The sequence below is a fragment of the Vulpes vulpes genome, chromosome 9 (genome assembly GCF_048418805.1).
Source record: "Vulpes vulpes isolate BD-2025 chromosome 9, VulVul3, whole genome shotgun sequence".
Classification (NCBI taxonomy): Eukaryota; Metazoa; Chordata; class Mammalia; order Carnivora; family Canidae; genus Vulpes; species Vulpes vulpes.
In genome coordinates, this window is record NC_132788.1 from 46,545,674 (window position 1) to 46,560,397 (window position 14,724).

The 14,724-nt window shown below is 39.8% G+C and overlaps 1 long non-coding RNA gene across 1 annotated transcript in view; it reads right to left on the reverse strand.

Annotated features, from left to right (window-relative positions):
- LOC140593885 (uncharacterized) overlaps window positions 1–13,494 on the reverse strand; it is a 61,964-nt gene extending 48,470 nt beyond the window's left edge. Inside the window, exons 1-2 of the long non-coding RNA XR_011994252.1 lie at window positions 13,437–13,494; window positions 2,876–2,942 (exon numbers count right to left, since the gene is read on the reverse strand). This is a non-coding gene — a long non-coding RNA (uncharacterized lncRNA). The remainder of the gene's footprint in view (window positions 1–2,875; window positions 2,943–13,436) is intronic.
- Between the last annotated feature and the right edge of the window lie 1,230 nt (window positions 13,495–14,724).

Sequence of the window (14,724 nt, forward strand, 5' to 3'; positions counted from 1 at the left end):
GACTCTGGCCTTAGGTAAGAGCACAGATCATTCGTCCATCTTTAGCAAGGTGCAGCAAAGCAAACTCGTTTGCAGAATGGGTAGGCTAGTAGATACTTTAATGGGAGAACAAGGCAGTTTGATTCTGATTGATTTCTTTTTCTCAGAGATATAGGAAGACCATTAGTTAAAAATGAGAAGGAAGGAATAGATATTGGAGATTTCTAAGTATAAAAAAATAAGTGAACTACTTGGCTTGGGCAATATGGCTTCAGTATGATACTTTCCAGTGCAGCCCAAAAGGGTCACTGGAGGTATGTGGTCATGTTAACATCAGTCTGGTGTTTTTTATTCAGCCATTGTTATGTGTTTTTCTTCACCTATAGTGTTTACGTTGTCTTTGTTATCTTTGATCATCTTTAAGGTGTTTTATTTTCTCTTTGTGTAAGCACCTCAAATTTTCTAATTTTTTTCTCTATAAATTCTGAGATTTGTATTTTTTTAAAAGATTTTTTTTTTTTTTACTTATTTCAGAGAGAGAGACAGAGAGGAGAGAGAAGGAGAGAGAGCGATCACCAGCAGAGGGAAAGACAGAGGGAGGGAGAGAAACAGATTCCCTACAGAGCAAAGAGCCCAGTTTGGGGCTCAATCTCTGGACTCTGGGATCATGACCTGAGCTGAAGGCAGACTCTGAGCCACCCAGGCACCCCAAATTCTGAGATTTGTATATTCTTTTTAAAAATATATTCCTGAGAAGGCTCTATGTCTACCCTAAAATTTTAATTCTTCACTATTTCTTCTAATATTTTCATGATAACTAATAGCATTTTCTTCTAGGTAGGTGTTTTGCATGCACATAACTGTCGTACTTCATTTTTCTCAAAATGGATAAGATATCCCAACATCATTTTGCAAACATCTATTTTTTTCCTCTTAAATGCCATATTTGTTCATATGCATGCATCTATTTTTGGACTTTCATTGTTGTTTTATTTATCACTTGCCCACTCCTGCCTTATTACCACATTGCTTTAATCGCTATAGTATTTTTAAATATCTGATTGTAAAAGTCACCATTCAATTTCTTTCAAAAATTTCATGGCATACCTTGGGAATTTTTTCTTCCAGATAAAAATTATCTTCCAGGTGAATCTAATTTGATACAATAATCATCTTGTAAAACATTATTTAAAATCCTGAAGGGGTTTAGATTGGAATTAAATTGAATTTAAAGATTAATTTGGAGAGAATTAACATTTACAATCTGAGGACTTTTCACAGGGAAACCCATGATTCTCGATATTTATTTATTTATTTATTTATTTATTTATTTATTTAATTTTTTTTTTTATGTTCTTCAGGATGGTTTAATGAAGAAACTCTGTGGTATCTTAAAGGCATTTTCTGGCTCTGATACCATAAAAGAAAACTCATCTATTGTCTTCTACATGGCACCTTGAGCAAATTAGTCTCTTTATGCCATGCTTTCCTTATCTGTTAAGAAAGAATTGTTCTGGGAATAAAAGAGTTAGTAACTATGAAGGACTTAAAATATGCCTGGTGCTGCCATATTGAAGTCCTATAATTCCAAGTAGTCCTTTGTGCCCTGGCTACATCACACCTTTGCCTTTCCACAAAGGAGTGTATGTGAGCTTTTGCACACATTGTTCCATGGTGTCTGAAGAATATAGTTTCCAGCTTCTTTAACACACAGGAGAGAGCTTAGTAGGTCAGGATACTGCTTTCAGAGAAATGAGAAAGATTTCTTACAGAAACACACACAAAAAAAGTGTTAAAAAATTAATTTGAAACTGCTTTACAGTTGGCTGTTTGTGTTTGGTACCATTGTTTTTTAGATAATATTTAAAAATCTACATGTAAAAAACACAAATTTTAAAATATTTTAAAGGCAGAGGGGTCTTTACAATAGATGAGTTGTCTGAATATCACTATATTTATATACCTAACCAATGAAGTACATCCTTTGAACCAGCCATGCAAACACCTGACTTTAATTTCATATTTAACAACTGAAATTTATACCATATTGTGTTATTTTTGCATTCGAAATCACTGCTTTCACACAAATAACAGAGATATCTGTTCATCACTGAGAAGAGGAAACCATGCCAAAACTACTTGGGATCGGTATATTTTTTACCTAACGGTTTTATTACCAGAACCAAAAGAACTGTGAGACTCTTCATCTGTTAAAATATGTTTTTCTAGGAAGTATTAAATGTTAGTATCAGAGGTCTCTCACAGAAGCCTTTAATAAATGGATGCATATATGTTACATGAAAAGTCTTCCCATATATTTTCTTTAAAATCCAGAGTTTTAGACAAAAGTTTCAGAACATTCTAGGCTGGGCTGAGAGAGGTGACACTCACTCTTACAAAGTGGCCACTGATTGGGGAGGAAGTGAAAAGAGGACAAAAAAAGGAAACCTACCTCTATTCCCCTGTCTCTGTTTTTCTTTCTCTCTCCCCACTGAATTAGGAAATATATTTAATTATAGAACCCATGGGTTCTCCTTCATGTAAGTACCAGCATAGTAGCCCAAGGGGGGCAGTACCAGAGTGTTTCAAACCACTGACTTTGAGAGACCGGGGATAATTTTTGTTGGCATGTTCTAACTTGCAGGAGTTCAACACATACTACCTGGCTAACTGTGCTAAGTGCTGAAAAGAGAGCCTTGGTCTCCGGAGAATGTCTTTAGAACATGGTAACTAGGGTACTAGGTCACTACAAAGCTACTCCTCAAAGTAAGTAAAACAGACAGAAGGGAAAATAGCCCATGTAATATTAATGCATATTGCACTGAGGAAAGAAATATGCTCCAGTTGCAGTGTCTCTATGACCTGCTGCCCTAAATTTACATGCTTTTGGACTTACACACTTCCAAGGCATCAGGCTCTGCTTTCTGCTCCTCTCTGGTGTTTATTTCTTAAAATAGTTGAACCTTTTGAAAGAGCAGAATCAACAAGATATATGAGAGTAAAAAACAAAACAAAGTCAAGTCTAAGGGCAGAATCTACTCTGATGGTTGTCTAGAAGATGGCCAACACCAGAAATTACAATGGGGGGACGGAAAGCACTTCCCTGACCTTCCTTCTGGGTTCTCCAGGGTCTCAGGCATCAGAGGAGTCCTCATCCTTACCCCAGGCAGTGAATCATTACACACTAGAAGTGTGGTCTTTGAGGATTCTCAAAGAGCAGACTGTGATGAAGAAAGAAACAGCACTGCCATACTTCCATCCCAACAGGGATCCAGAGCTCAGGCACAGTATGTAAATGTCTGGTACATTTACCTTTAAGCAAAATTAAATGTATTTGTCAAACTGAAAACTTATTATTGACTTAACTATTGTGAACAGCTTAAGCACCAACCTATGAATGATGATTTAAGGTAAAAATATAGTTGAGGAGACTCCAAAACGCATAATACTGCACCATGTAATAATGCAATACCCCATAAAGCCCAAACCGGGCATATGCTGCTCCAGAAAACTGGTGGGACTCTGAAAAGTGGAACTTACCAAGAAAAAATATTCCATTGAAATTGTCGTTTGACTGATGGTAGTGTACACCATTTTCTTTCAGCCTCGGTAATTTCCCTGTCGTTTAGTTTCTGAGAGAGCAGTACCTGGCAAATTTTGACAACTGTTCTAGTCGGCTAGAGAATGACCATCAAGGTCACATTTCCACTGCTGGCTGTTTTTGGGTAGGACCTGGTCCTAGAACCTTCCCCGGTAGGGTGCTACATGGACAGAGCAGAGGAGCAATGGCTTCTTAGGGAGAAAAAGCATGTCTAAGACAGAGCTCATCATTATAGAAATTAAACTGGTTTAGGGTTTATACTTCATGTGAATCTAGTCCTAAAACATAATCCACACAATTTTAGATCAAATTTACCCTCTAGTTTGCAAGGAATGAAAATATAAGTTATATAACAGGTCATCTGCTTGCTCAAAGATGCCATCAGTTACTACTCTATTGTTTTCCTTTTTAGTTAAACTAATGAAGTTGAACGGTAAGCAACAGTGCCTACAAGAACTGGCACTTGACAAATAGTTGATTGCTTGGCAGGAATAAGAGGAGGTCCACAGAGAAACTATGTACACAATGAAAACATTGATTAAAACCATATAGTCAGCCTGGAGTTTGTGGCTTACTTAACAAGTGAATGCACCCCCTAAAATCAATTTCACTATATGGAAAATGTGGGTAAACATAAAGCAGTCGAAAATAAGGATCTATACAATTATGGACAGAGAACCAATTCGAGAGAAATTGAAAGGTTAATGAGGGAAATGGGAAAAGATAAAGAAATGTGAGCAAAATATGACCTAGGAAGCTCCAAGGAATGGAGTGGTGCATGAGAAAAATGAGGTCTGAGGCAGAGAGTAGTTTTCCAGGTCAGCACTTGCTCTCTTCCTAAGGGTACCATTTTCATTCTGGAAAGGTCTCTTGGATGAGGTGAGTTTTTAAATGAAGGATTTGGAGAAAATCGTGAGACTGGCTGTCAGAGCAGAATATCATTCTCAGCAGCAGGGGAGAAAGGCTGCATGCTAAAAAGAAACACAGGGTGACTGAGAGAGGAGCCTGTGCATTAGGCTGGAAGGAAGCGATGAAGGAGATGCGAGGGGGATGCTCTGTGGCAGTTAAAACACAGCCGCCTCCGGGGAGGCAGGCCTAACAATAACCACGTCGAAACACAATTCAGTATCGAGAGGGAAAGATGTTGTGAGGAATTTAAATCAAATAAAAATAAAGATCATCAAAGCATAGAGAGAATAAGGATGTTAAAATAAGAAAGGGTGTCCTAACTCTACCTCCTGCACTGTATCATCATTTGTACTCTAAACACATTGTGACCAAGGGGACCACCCACAACTTTCGTGTTTCCAGAAATAGCAGCAGGTGATGCAACTTCCCCATCAGGACTAGATATTTTTATCTTTCTGTCATCCTTAAGGAAAAAATAAAAATAATCATGGCTTGTGTTGTCAAGTGCCTCCTATTTGGCAGGCACTGTTCTGAGCCCTTCACGCATGAACTTCTGCTATCCTCGGAACAGCTTTGTGCTATATATAATTATCCCCATTTTTTGGTTGAGGAAAAGGAGGAACAGAAAAGTAACTCTCCCAGAGTCACACAATTAGTAAGCAAAGAAGCCTGGATGCAAACCCAGGTAACTGATTCTAGAGTCTACGTTCATGAGCCATGCATGCTGTTATCTCCTGAGAATACCAGCACCATAGCTGAATGTGACCTTGGACAAGCTTGCACTGCCTTCCAAAGACCACACAGACAGGACACATAGATGCAGCTGGAGTTGTTTCTATGAGGTACACAATGTAGACACAGGAATGAACATGCTTGTTCCCAGGACCTCGGAGGAATCTAGCTTATGTGTTGTTCATATTTGGTTCATTTATGAGAACTCTAACCTATTCCTAGTTCTCAGAGAAATCTTTATTGTCATCTCATGTCTTTTTCCAAATGTGAGTACCTGGTAGGCTCTTTATGAATCCTAGTTGGCTATCAGATTTAACTTTTAAAATAAGACCATCTCTCAGATTCCTAAGATAGCTTACCCAAGTGATCAGGGATATGTACTCTTGTCTGTGAGGGTTAGACCTTAAACTTATCTGGGTTTTTTAATTATTGTCATTTTTCCCCCTAAAGCATGATATTGGGTTTCTGGATCTGCAAATTTGTGGAATGTGTTCCTCTGTGTTTGTCCTTTTCTGAGCAATGCCATCTATTGCTGATTTACAAGGGTCATATTCATCTCAGAGTATTGGCAGTAAAATAGACGAGGGTTATAAAGGTGGTAGAGGGGAAGAATAATAGGATTTGTGCGAACTGAAAAAAATACATAAATACGTTTTTGGAATAGAGAAATTATATCTGAGTAAATCAGTTATGAAAGATCCTACTCTTTCACAAGAGGGAAAAATGCTGATGCTGAGAGGGATGCATTTTCTTTTAATAATTTGGTAGAGGTCTTCCTGCTGAAGGCAATATGCACTGCTGAGTGGCGTTTCCTATTTTCCAGCCCTCAATCCATCCTCGTTGTGATGATTTTGGAATACAATGTAGCATCTTTTTACTTGGCTCCAATAAATTGCAGTGTTTGCTGCTAATCGTCTTTAACAAGAGTCCTTATCCTTTTATAAAAACGGACTTCTGAGTATAATAGGCCGTCTAAGCCCCTAAAGTTATATCTTGGGTTGAAGAAAGAGAAAGACTTACAGATGAGGCAATAAAAAATAAATTACACAACATTAAATTTACTAAGTAAGCAAGATAATAGAGTCTGAAAGCCAAAGGTGCTGAGTGAGCAAGCTTCCACTCCATTCAGATCTCAGCTTCGATGTGACCTGCATGCTAATCCCACTGCGTGGAAGATGCATTGTTGAGATGGCCTTCATTATTGGTATTAGTTATTTAGTTTGTATGATATTTTTCATTACTAACCTTATTTTTTCCAAAGTCTATAACCGAGTGGTAAAAATTTATATCTTCCGTTATTTTTAAAGGACCAAATTTGGCATACAAGTCCTAGGGCTTAAAATGGAATTTTATTTGAGGAGAAAATTGGGCTGCATTTGAGTGAAACTCTATTAAATATTGCACAAGGTTACTAGCTTAACTGTTAAATCTGAGGATAAGAAAAACAGTTACTACCATGGAGAATAGTATTTTTATTTCTGTGTGCACAATACAAACAGACTGGCAACTATGTAAAAATACTGATCTGGCAATTTGGGAGCCCCAGAAGATTCAATTCCTTTTTGGGCACTCAGGGAAGATATTTATGGGGATAAGGGATCTTGAGTAAAGCCTTATAGTATATTCTTCATGTTAAAAAAAAAAAAAGCCAGTAGCCTTATAAATGTGAACAGCCTCTAAGCAAAAAAAGAGATGAGATAGATCTCATGACTTGATTGGTACCTAAAGATTTAGGTCAGTGCAGGTATGTTCATTGCTCATGTGCTTCCAGGGGACAAACTTGTGTGGTGTGGCCTCTCCGCAGGCTGCTGAGGCTCTTGATGTCATTACTGAACATCAGGTCATTGACTGAAGATAGCATTTCTCAACATTTTAAAGCTCATGCCCCCTTTAGGTACACTTGACAATCTTGTCATTCCCCCAGGACTCTTGTTTCCCTCACAGTGCTCTGGGTTGAGTCATGTTAAAATGGAAATACAATGGCCACACCAACACAAGACTTCTCATGTAGTTACTTTTTAAGGAAGTAGTGGGTGCCTGTCCACCCCCTTGCTCGTGCTTTCTCTCTCTCTCTCTCTCTCTCTCTCTCTCTCTTTCTCTCTTTGTCTCTCTCTCAAATAACAAAAGAAAACCTTAAGAAAAGGAATTCTTGCTAATTCGGGGTACCTGGGTGGCACAATCCATTAAGTATCCAGTCTTAATTTTGGCTCAGGGCATAATCTCAGGGTTGTGAGATTGAGTCCCATGTCAGGCTCTGTACTGGGTGTGGAGCATGGAGACTGCTTAAGATTCTCTCTCTCTCCCTCTTCCTTCACCCCAGCTCTTCCACCCACCCACTCATATGTGCTCTCTTTTTCTAAAAACAAACAAACAAACAAACAAACAAACAAACAAACAAAGGATTCTGGACAATTGGGAAAGATTTCAATAGAAGGCCATTTTCTTCATTTCTTCGTGTGATCTTACTTAGATCGCAAGCACTTAAGTGTAAATCTGTTAATGAACAACTTTCATTATTAAAAGCTTGCTACATCTAAAATCTTAAGCTATCTAGATGTCTATGACCTATTCACACAAAAAGCCCCACTTTGGATTCCTTGCTCAGTGGGGACTCTGCTCCTCTCTCTCCCTTTGCTCCTTCCCCAGCTTGTGCTCTGCTTTCTCTCACTCCCTCTCTCAAATAAATAAATAAAATCTAAAAGAAAAAAAAAGATCTCAAATAGAACGGACTACCCCCAACCATACAGTGATCCACACTCAACCAGCTCCACTTGATTTCCCCATATTAGTTTTGGTATCATTAATTGGCCATATCAGGTCTTCAAACTGAGCCAGTTTTGATTCTGGTTCTCCCATGCCCCATGTCATAAAATCTCTAGGATGAATTCATTTTACTCAAGAAATATCAAACTGACCCATCTCCTCAGCTTCTTCTCCATGTCAAATCCACATCAGCTTTTTCTGGAACCAGGCATGATAGACTGTACTACTAGTCACTTCTTAGTAAGGAGTAGGTAACATGTTTTCAGCCTCTTGCTGTACTGGATGCCCCTCTGTGGAGGCCATGGTATACCTGGGCTGTACCGTTATGGTGCCCCCAACCTGCCCTGCACTGATCATGCCCCTGCCTTGCTCCTCTGTTCTGTTCTGGGTTGCAGTGGGGGTAGGAGGGGTTCTATTTACAGGTGTTTACTATGCTTGTCACCTGAAAATCCTTCCCTTGTGCCTTAAGGCAGCCCCTGAGCTGCCTTTTCATGTGGCAAATTTGTATTCATTACTCTAGTCCGTGTTAAATGCTATGATTTTCTTGCTTCTCTTACCCATATATTGAATAGAACACAGCACAGTGAATTATAAGAAGTTACTTGAACAATTTGAACACAGTAGGATACAAACAGAAAGTTAACTCGATTTTTTGGTCATTACTGTCTTTTAAGCTTGTACTTTTGGATAGGCTGTTATCCTCTGTTCCTTTGTGTAGTCTTGGGGAGTTCCTATAGCTTTTCCACCTCTTCTCAGTATTAACAAATGACACACTTGCAGAAACTAAAAGTGTAGACAAATCTACTCTCAATAATTGTGTCGCATGGGGGATTGGAATTGTGTAGCAAGGACATGGGTGATTGGTTTCTTTTCTCTTCTTTGTTTTTCCTTCTCTTTTACTTGCTAACTACTGATTTTGGCGTAGGGAACACGTGGTAATGCAGGTGACAGTAGTGAATTCAGAAAGAAGTTCCAGTTTACATGGCTAATGTGGTTGTATTCTGGGGTCAAGGTCAATCGTGCACGTCCAATGACCAAATGTTGTCTCTGTCTTATATGGGGATTTGGTAGAGTCTTCAGAAAACTCCCTTGCCCTTACTCTGTGACCCAGGCCACCTCATTATCATTTCCTGAATGAGCTAAGCTTCTTTCCAGCTGGCTCTGAATGGCTCCCTTTCATTCCCACCTTCTGGCCATCCAAGCAGCAGGACCTTACACTGATGATCACCTCGCTTCACAAATGATCAACTCAACAGAATTTATTTTTAAAACAAAATTTTAATTTTAGAGTGGTTCTAGTTTTACAGAAAAGTTGCCAAGATAATACAGAGTTCCCATATATCTCACTTCTGGTTTCCCCTGTGTTAACCTCTTGCATTAGAATGATACATTTGATACAACTAATGGACCAGTATTTATATTTTAATGTTAACTAAAAGCTGTACTTTATTCAGAGTTCCTTATTTTTAGAAATCTAATGTCCTTTTCCTATTCCAGGATCTCACCCAGGATACCTTTTACTTTTGTTTCTGCCTCCTTCGGCCTCTCTTAGCTGTGACAGTTTCTCAGACTTTTCTTGGTTTTGACAAGCTTGACAGATTTTGACAAGTATTGGTCAGGTATTTTGTAGAATGTCCTTAATTTAGATTTGTCTGATGTTCCTTTAAACTTATACTGGAATTATGGGCTTGGGGGAGGGAGACTGCCAAGGTAAATTGCCATTCTTATCACATTATATCCAGAGTGCATACTACTAACAGGACACTACTATTGATGTTGACCTTGATCACCTGGTTGCAGTAGTGTTTGTCAGGTTTTTGCATTAGAAAGTTACTTTTTATGTTTCCCCCTTTCCACACCGTCCTCTTTGGAAGGAAGTCACTATTCGCAGACCATACTGAAGGAGTGGGGCTTGAAGGGTCATGTTCCATTACCTTGAGGACAGAGTAGCTACAGAAACTATTTGAAATTCTTCTGCCTGGGGGATTTGTCTAGTCTCATTATTTGTTTATGTATCCAATCATTTATTTATATCACTATGGACTTGTGAATAATTATTTTATATTTGGGGTTGCAATCCAACAGACTTATTTTAAGACAACTCCAGTGTAGGAGACTTTTCCAAGTTCATTTGATCCAGAAGAAAACACTCATCTTTGCCCCAGTAAGCCATGGAAATGTAGGCCATCCCAAAATAGGCTTTTACTTCTGTTTGGGCTTCTCTAGCCAACCTTGCACATTTCACTTCTCAGGTATATGTCAGGGCATCAGTTTCTACTTCTCCCATCTCCGGGAGACATCTATCAAGTAAATTCTTGAAATCTCCCTCATTTGGCCAATGTTCTCAGATGATTCTAAAGCAACTCTTGTTATTGGCTTCTCTGATCCATTCCCTAGCCTAAATTTAAACAGTCTTAAAGGGACAGGAGAGCTGAGAATTATCAGAGCAATTTTTATATATGCTTAGCCTCTTCAGTGTAAGGGGTCAGTTATTTATCATTCTCCAAATTTGGAGCCTTTGCCCCCAAAACTGTAGGAGTACTCGTATTTTGTATCCTGTTACACTGTCAGAGTTTAATGCTTCTCAGTATGGCCCTGGACCAGCAGAATCAGCATTACCGGGGAATTATTTGGAAATGCAAATTCTTAGACCCCATCCAAGACCCACTGGATCAAAAATTCTGGGGCTGAGGCCCGGCAATCTGGGTTTTATCAAATCTGACATCTGATGCTGATGCAAGCTGAAGTTTGAGGATCACTGTGGCCATGTGTTCTCACCCCCAAGTTGATCATAAGCTCTCTTAGGACCACCAACCAGTGAAGCACATAACTTGACACAGGGCAGGAACTCAAACGATGAGCTACAATTTTGTTTTACATTTTTTTCTGTTATTAAAATTGTGTCATCTTATTTTCTGAGGGTATTATTAGCTCTTTGCTGTTGCTAGGCTGGGCTCTGGTACCTCCCCATCCCCTAGGAGTACCCTCAATTCTGCCCATAACTTTTATTAAAATATTTTTATTATAATATTAAAATGAGGTGCGCCATCTGTTTCCTGTCAGAATGCTGATGGATACCATGCCTTAAGAGCATATTCATTTTGTACCACAAAAGGAATGCTTATTACAAAGAAGAAAACTGCTGATGGTATATTTTTAAGGCTTTGGTTATTTGAGGGTAAAGAACTTCCTGATGCCATTCTAAAGAAATAGCTGCGTTTATTTTCTATGTTCTGTGTGCCAGAACTCTCCCAGGCCATTATGCCTTGCCTATCTAATTCTCACAATAATAATCATGAGGTTTTATTATTTCCATTTTACTGGAAATCTAAGCTCAGAGCAGTTGTGACTTGTATCTGATCCCAAAGCTGGAAGGTAGAAGAGCAGGGACTGGATCATCTGTCTGATGATCAAGTCAGTGTCATTAAGCCCCCGTAGACCCCAAGCATTATCCCTTTGTACATGTGACCCCACAAACACTACACAGGAATGGGGTTGCTGGTTGGGCCAGTCAGGAGGCAGAAGACAAAACACTGGAGATTCCTTGAAGGTAGCTTCGCAGACAATAGAAGAGAACTCTGGGGGGTCTGACAGGGTCACAGTGAAGGATGGGGCAGGAGAGACATAAGAACTCAAGGTGAAAGGCATAGGTATCACAAAAAGTGTGTGGCTTGCAAAGATTAGGCCATGAAACCAGAAGAAAATTGTACGGTATTGATAGATGAAGAAAAAGGGCAAAAATAGATCATATTGCAACTAAATGTCACTGAGAAGAGGCAGTTAGGGGAGACAAAGACAAGGATGGTACAGGTTAACATTTCGAGAGTGAGTGAGATTAAGCTGACTTGTCAACTCTCCTTGCTAGGGGCTCTTCTGGCCTTTTTACCGTTGGGTAGAAGGTGGCAGTCACTGGAATATGGCTCAACAGCATGTCCAGGGAAGCAATGCTTTAACCATTATTATGCTAACTATGACACTTCCCCTGGGTATAAATGACAACCCTCCAAATGGGCACAGTGGATCTCAAATCAAAGTCTACACTGAATGCAACAAGCCTTTGCCTTCTGTGAACAGTATCAATAAGAATATGCCTGGCAAAGTGCCTATTCCTGAGTGGTTCATCTAGTCATCATAAATAATGCCTATTGAATAAACGGGAATGTGAACTGTGGCTAGAATGAGATGTCCCCTTCCTCAGCACAAGAGCCAGAAATGGTGACAGTTCACCTTAACTGTGTGCTCTGCGCCGGGCATGCCATGGTACATAAACCCAGTGGAGCTTATCACACTCTGCAGCAGAGGGGTCAAACAATATAGAAGCAAACTTCCCAACTGTGGTAAGTGCCATAAAAAAACTAAACAAGATAGGATAGAAAATAATATGGTGGTCAAAGCCCCCTGAAGAAGAAACATTTGAGCACAGGCCTAAAGGTTTCCAAGACAAAGACAAAATTCAACATTCAAAATACACAAGCAAAGCTTTTCAGGTGGAGAGCTCAGTCAGGGCATAGACCTTAAGTTGGGACTGCTCTTGGTACCTTCCGGTGTGTGTGCCAGGCACAGAGTGCATGAGGGGAAGGGCAGGAAATGACTACCTGCCTTTAACTGGACAGAAGTGTCAGCTTGAGACCCTGTATGAGTCTGTGGAGCCCTAGATCTCTCAACTCCACGATTATATGATTCCATCCAAACTGTGGGTCTCTAAAAAAGAAAAAAAAATGAAGGTGGATGCCACTTTCCTTTCTTTGCCGAGAATCAGTTCCCTCATGCTCCTGGCAGGCTGTCCAGAGCCTTGGCAGGTGCAGGTTCCCTTGACTTTATAAATGGGCAGCCTGTAGTCAAGAATTTCCAAATGTGATTAAAATGAAACTGCCATTGAAATCAGGTTTGGCTGCCTGTCTCTCTGGTACTCAGAAAGAAGGGCCCCTCCTGGACCTGGCAGGCAAACTTAGTGACATTGTTTGGAATACATTTAGGAAGGGCTGCCAGGTAGACAGCAGATTTCAATAACCGTGCAGCCAAATTAGTAATTAGAGGGACTGGGGACTGGGGATGCACCGTGGAAAACCCTATGACCTCTCGATAGTTGAAGTCATTGAGATAAATGAGCTCCAAAAACAGTGCTTCATTTTCGAAAGCAGACATACTTTATGATTAACTCCTTATGAGGCTGGCTGAACACTGTTCATTGAAATCAGAAAATAATAAGTTCTTAATAGTTCTTTTGGCCAGTTTATCCCTTGAACAGTTCAAGGGAGGAAGGATCAGACCCAGATGTTCTATATCAGTAGAGAACTACAGATAAAATACATTTTCCTGGATGGTTTCAGTTTGAATCCAAGGCCAGCAGACCAAATCTCTACAATTTCCTCTCTCCATGGTTACTCGCCTCATGGAAGAGATGGTTCCAGAACGATAAACAAAAGTAATGCTTTAAGTAAACGGACTGTACCTGCTTGTGAGAGTAATGAGGATCCACAGCCAACACGGCAGCAGCACTCTTCCTCTGTGGCTTGTTTTAATTGAAACTGATGGAGCTGGGGAGCTGACTGGGTTTTGCATAAATCATCATTGGTAATACACTTTCAAGGGTAATCACAACATTAATATACCAAGCAGGAAGTGAAATAATTAAAATTTAGCACATTGCAGTATTGAAGTTTCCAAAATTAATCTAAAGCACCTTTCCTTAGTACAAATGAGCAATCGCTTCAATCCACAGAAAGGGACATTCAAAGAAATACTACATTACATACACCATCAGCAACAAAAAAAAATTCCACTTTTCTTCCTACATTGCAATCATCTGCATATATTTTAATTGCTTTTCCTGACTTCTCTGGTGGTGCTAGGCATTTTAAAAAATTCGTTCTACCTGCCTTTAAGCTAAATATGTGGCATAAAGCCATATAAAATAAAAATCCTATAAATGCGGGGGTGTTGGAGAGAAAAATTGTTCCCATATGACTCTTAGGAAGGTAATTCCAGCCCTGAGAGTGAATGTGGATATGTACGGTGGGGAGAAACCTGTGGTGATGAGCATCTCATTTCAATATATCTCTATAAAAGGTAATAAAATACCCAGGCTGGATACCATAGTAAGCCACAGGGGTAAGCTACTCAGTGGCACTAAATGACTCACTTGTCCTGATAAAGCAAGTATCTTTAATACCTCATGTCTGACAAGAGAAAATCAGCATGAAAGCTCCCTGTTGTATTTTCTCACATGCAGACAGCTGGAGAAAGCAATATTTTGCAGGGGGACCACACGCCAGGGTTCTCAGACTAGGAGTACCCTGACCTAGTACAGGTACAAGAACAGCAGCCATGGCACGTCCTTTCACCAGGATGTTGGGAAGGGGCTTCCTCCCATGGGCAAGATTACTGGTACTCAGACAGCATCTCAGGAAAAAGCTACCCCACCCCCAAACTGCAAAGTAGGTAAAGTTGGTTTTGGGGTCTCCCAAGTCACTTCGATGTTATTCTTTTCTCCTCAATATCACACCTTCCACAGGGAGTTAGCAATTTCCCAGTGTCCAGAGAGAAGAAGAGGTAATGAGTTACCATCACCATTGCAGGGATTACTTGAGCAGGGAATTTCATCTAGACTTTGTTGATGAGAGGAGCTCCAACAGTGACTTTTGTTGTTTGTTGTTCTACCTGGTAGTTCAGCCTTTTCCGAGCAAAACTTGGATTGTTCTTTTCCAAAACCCTTGTATCACACCTGCCATGCCCTTGTA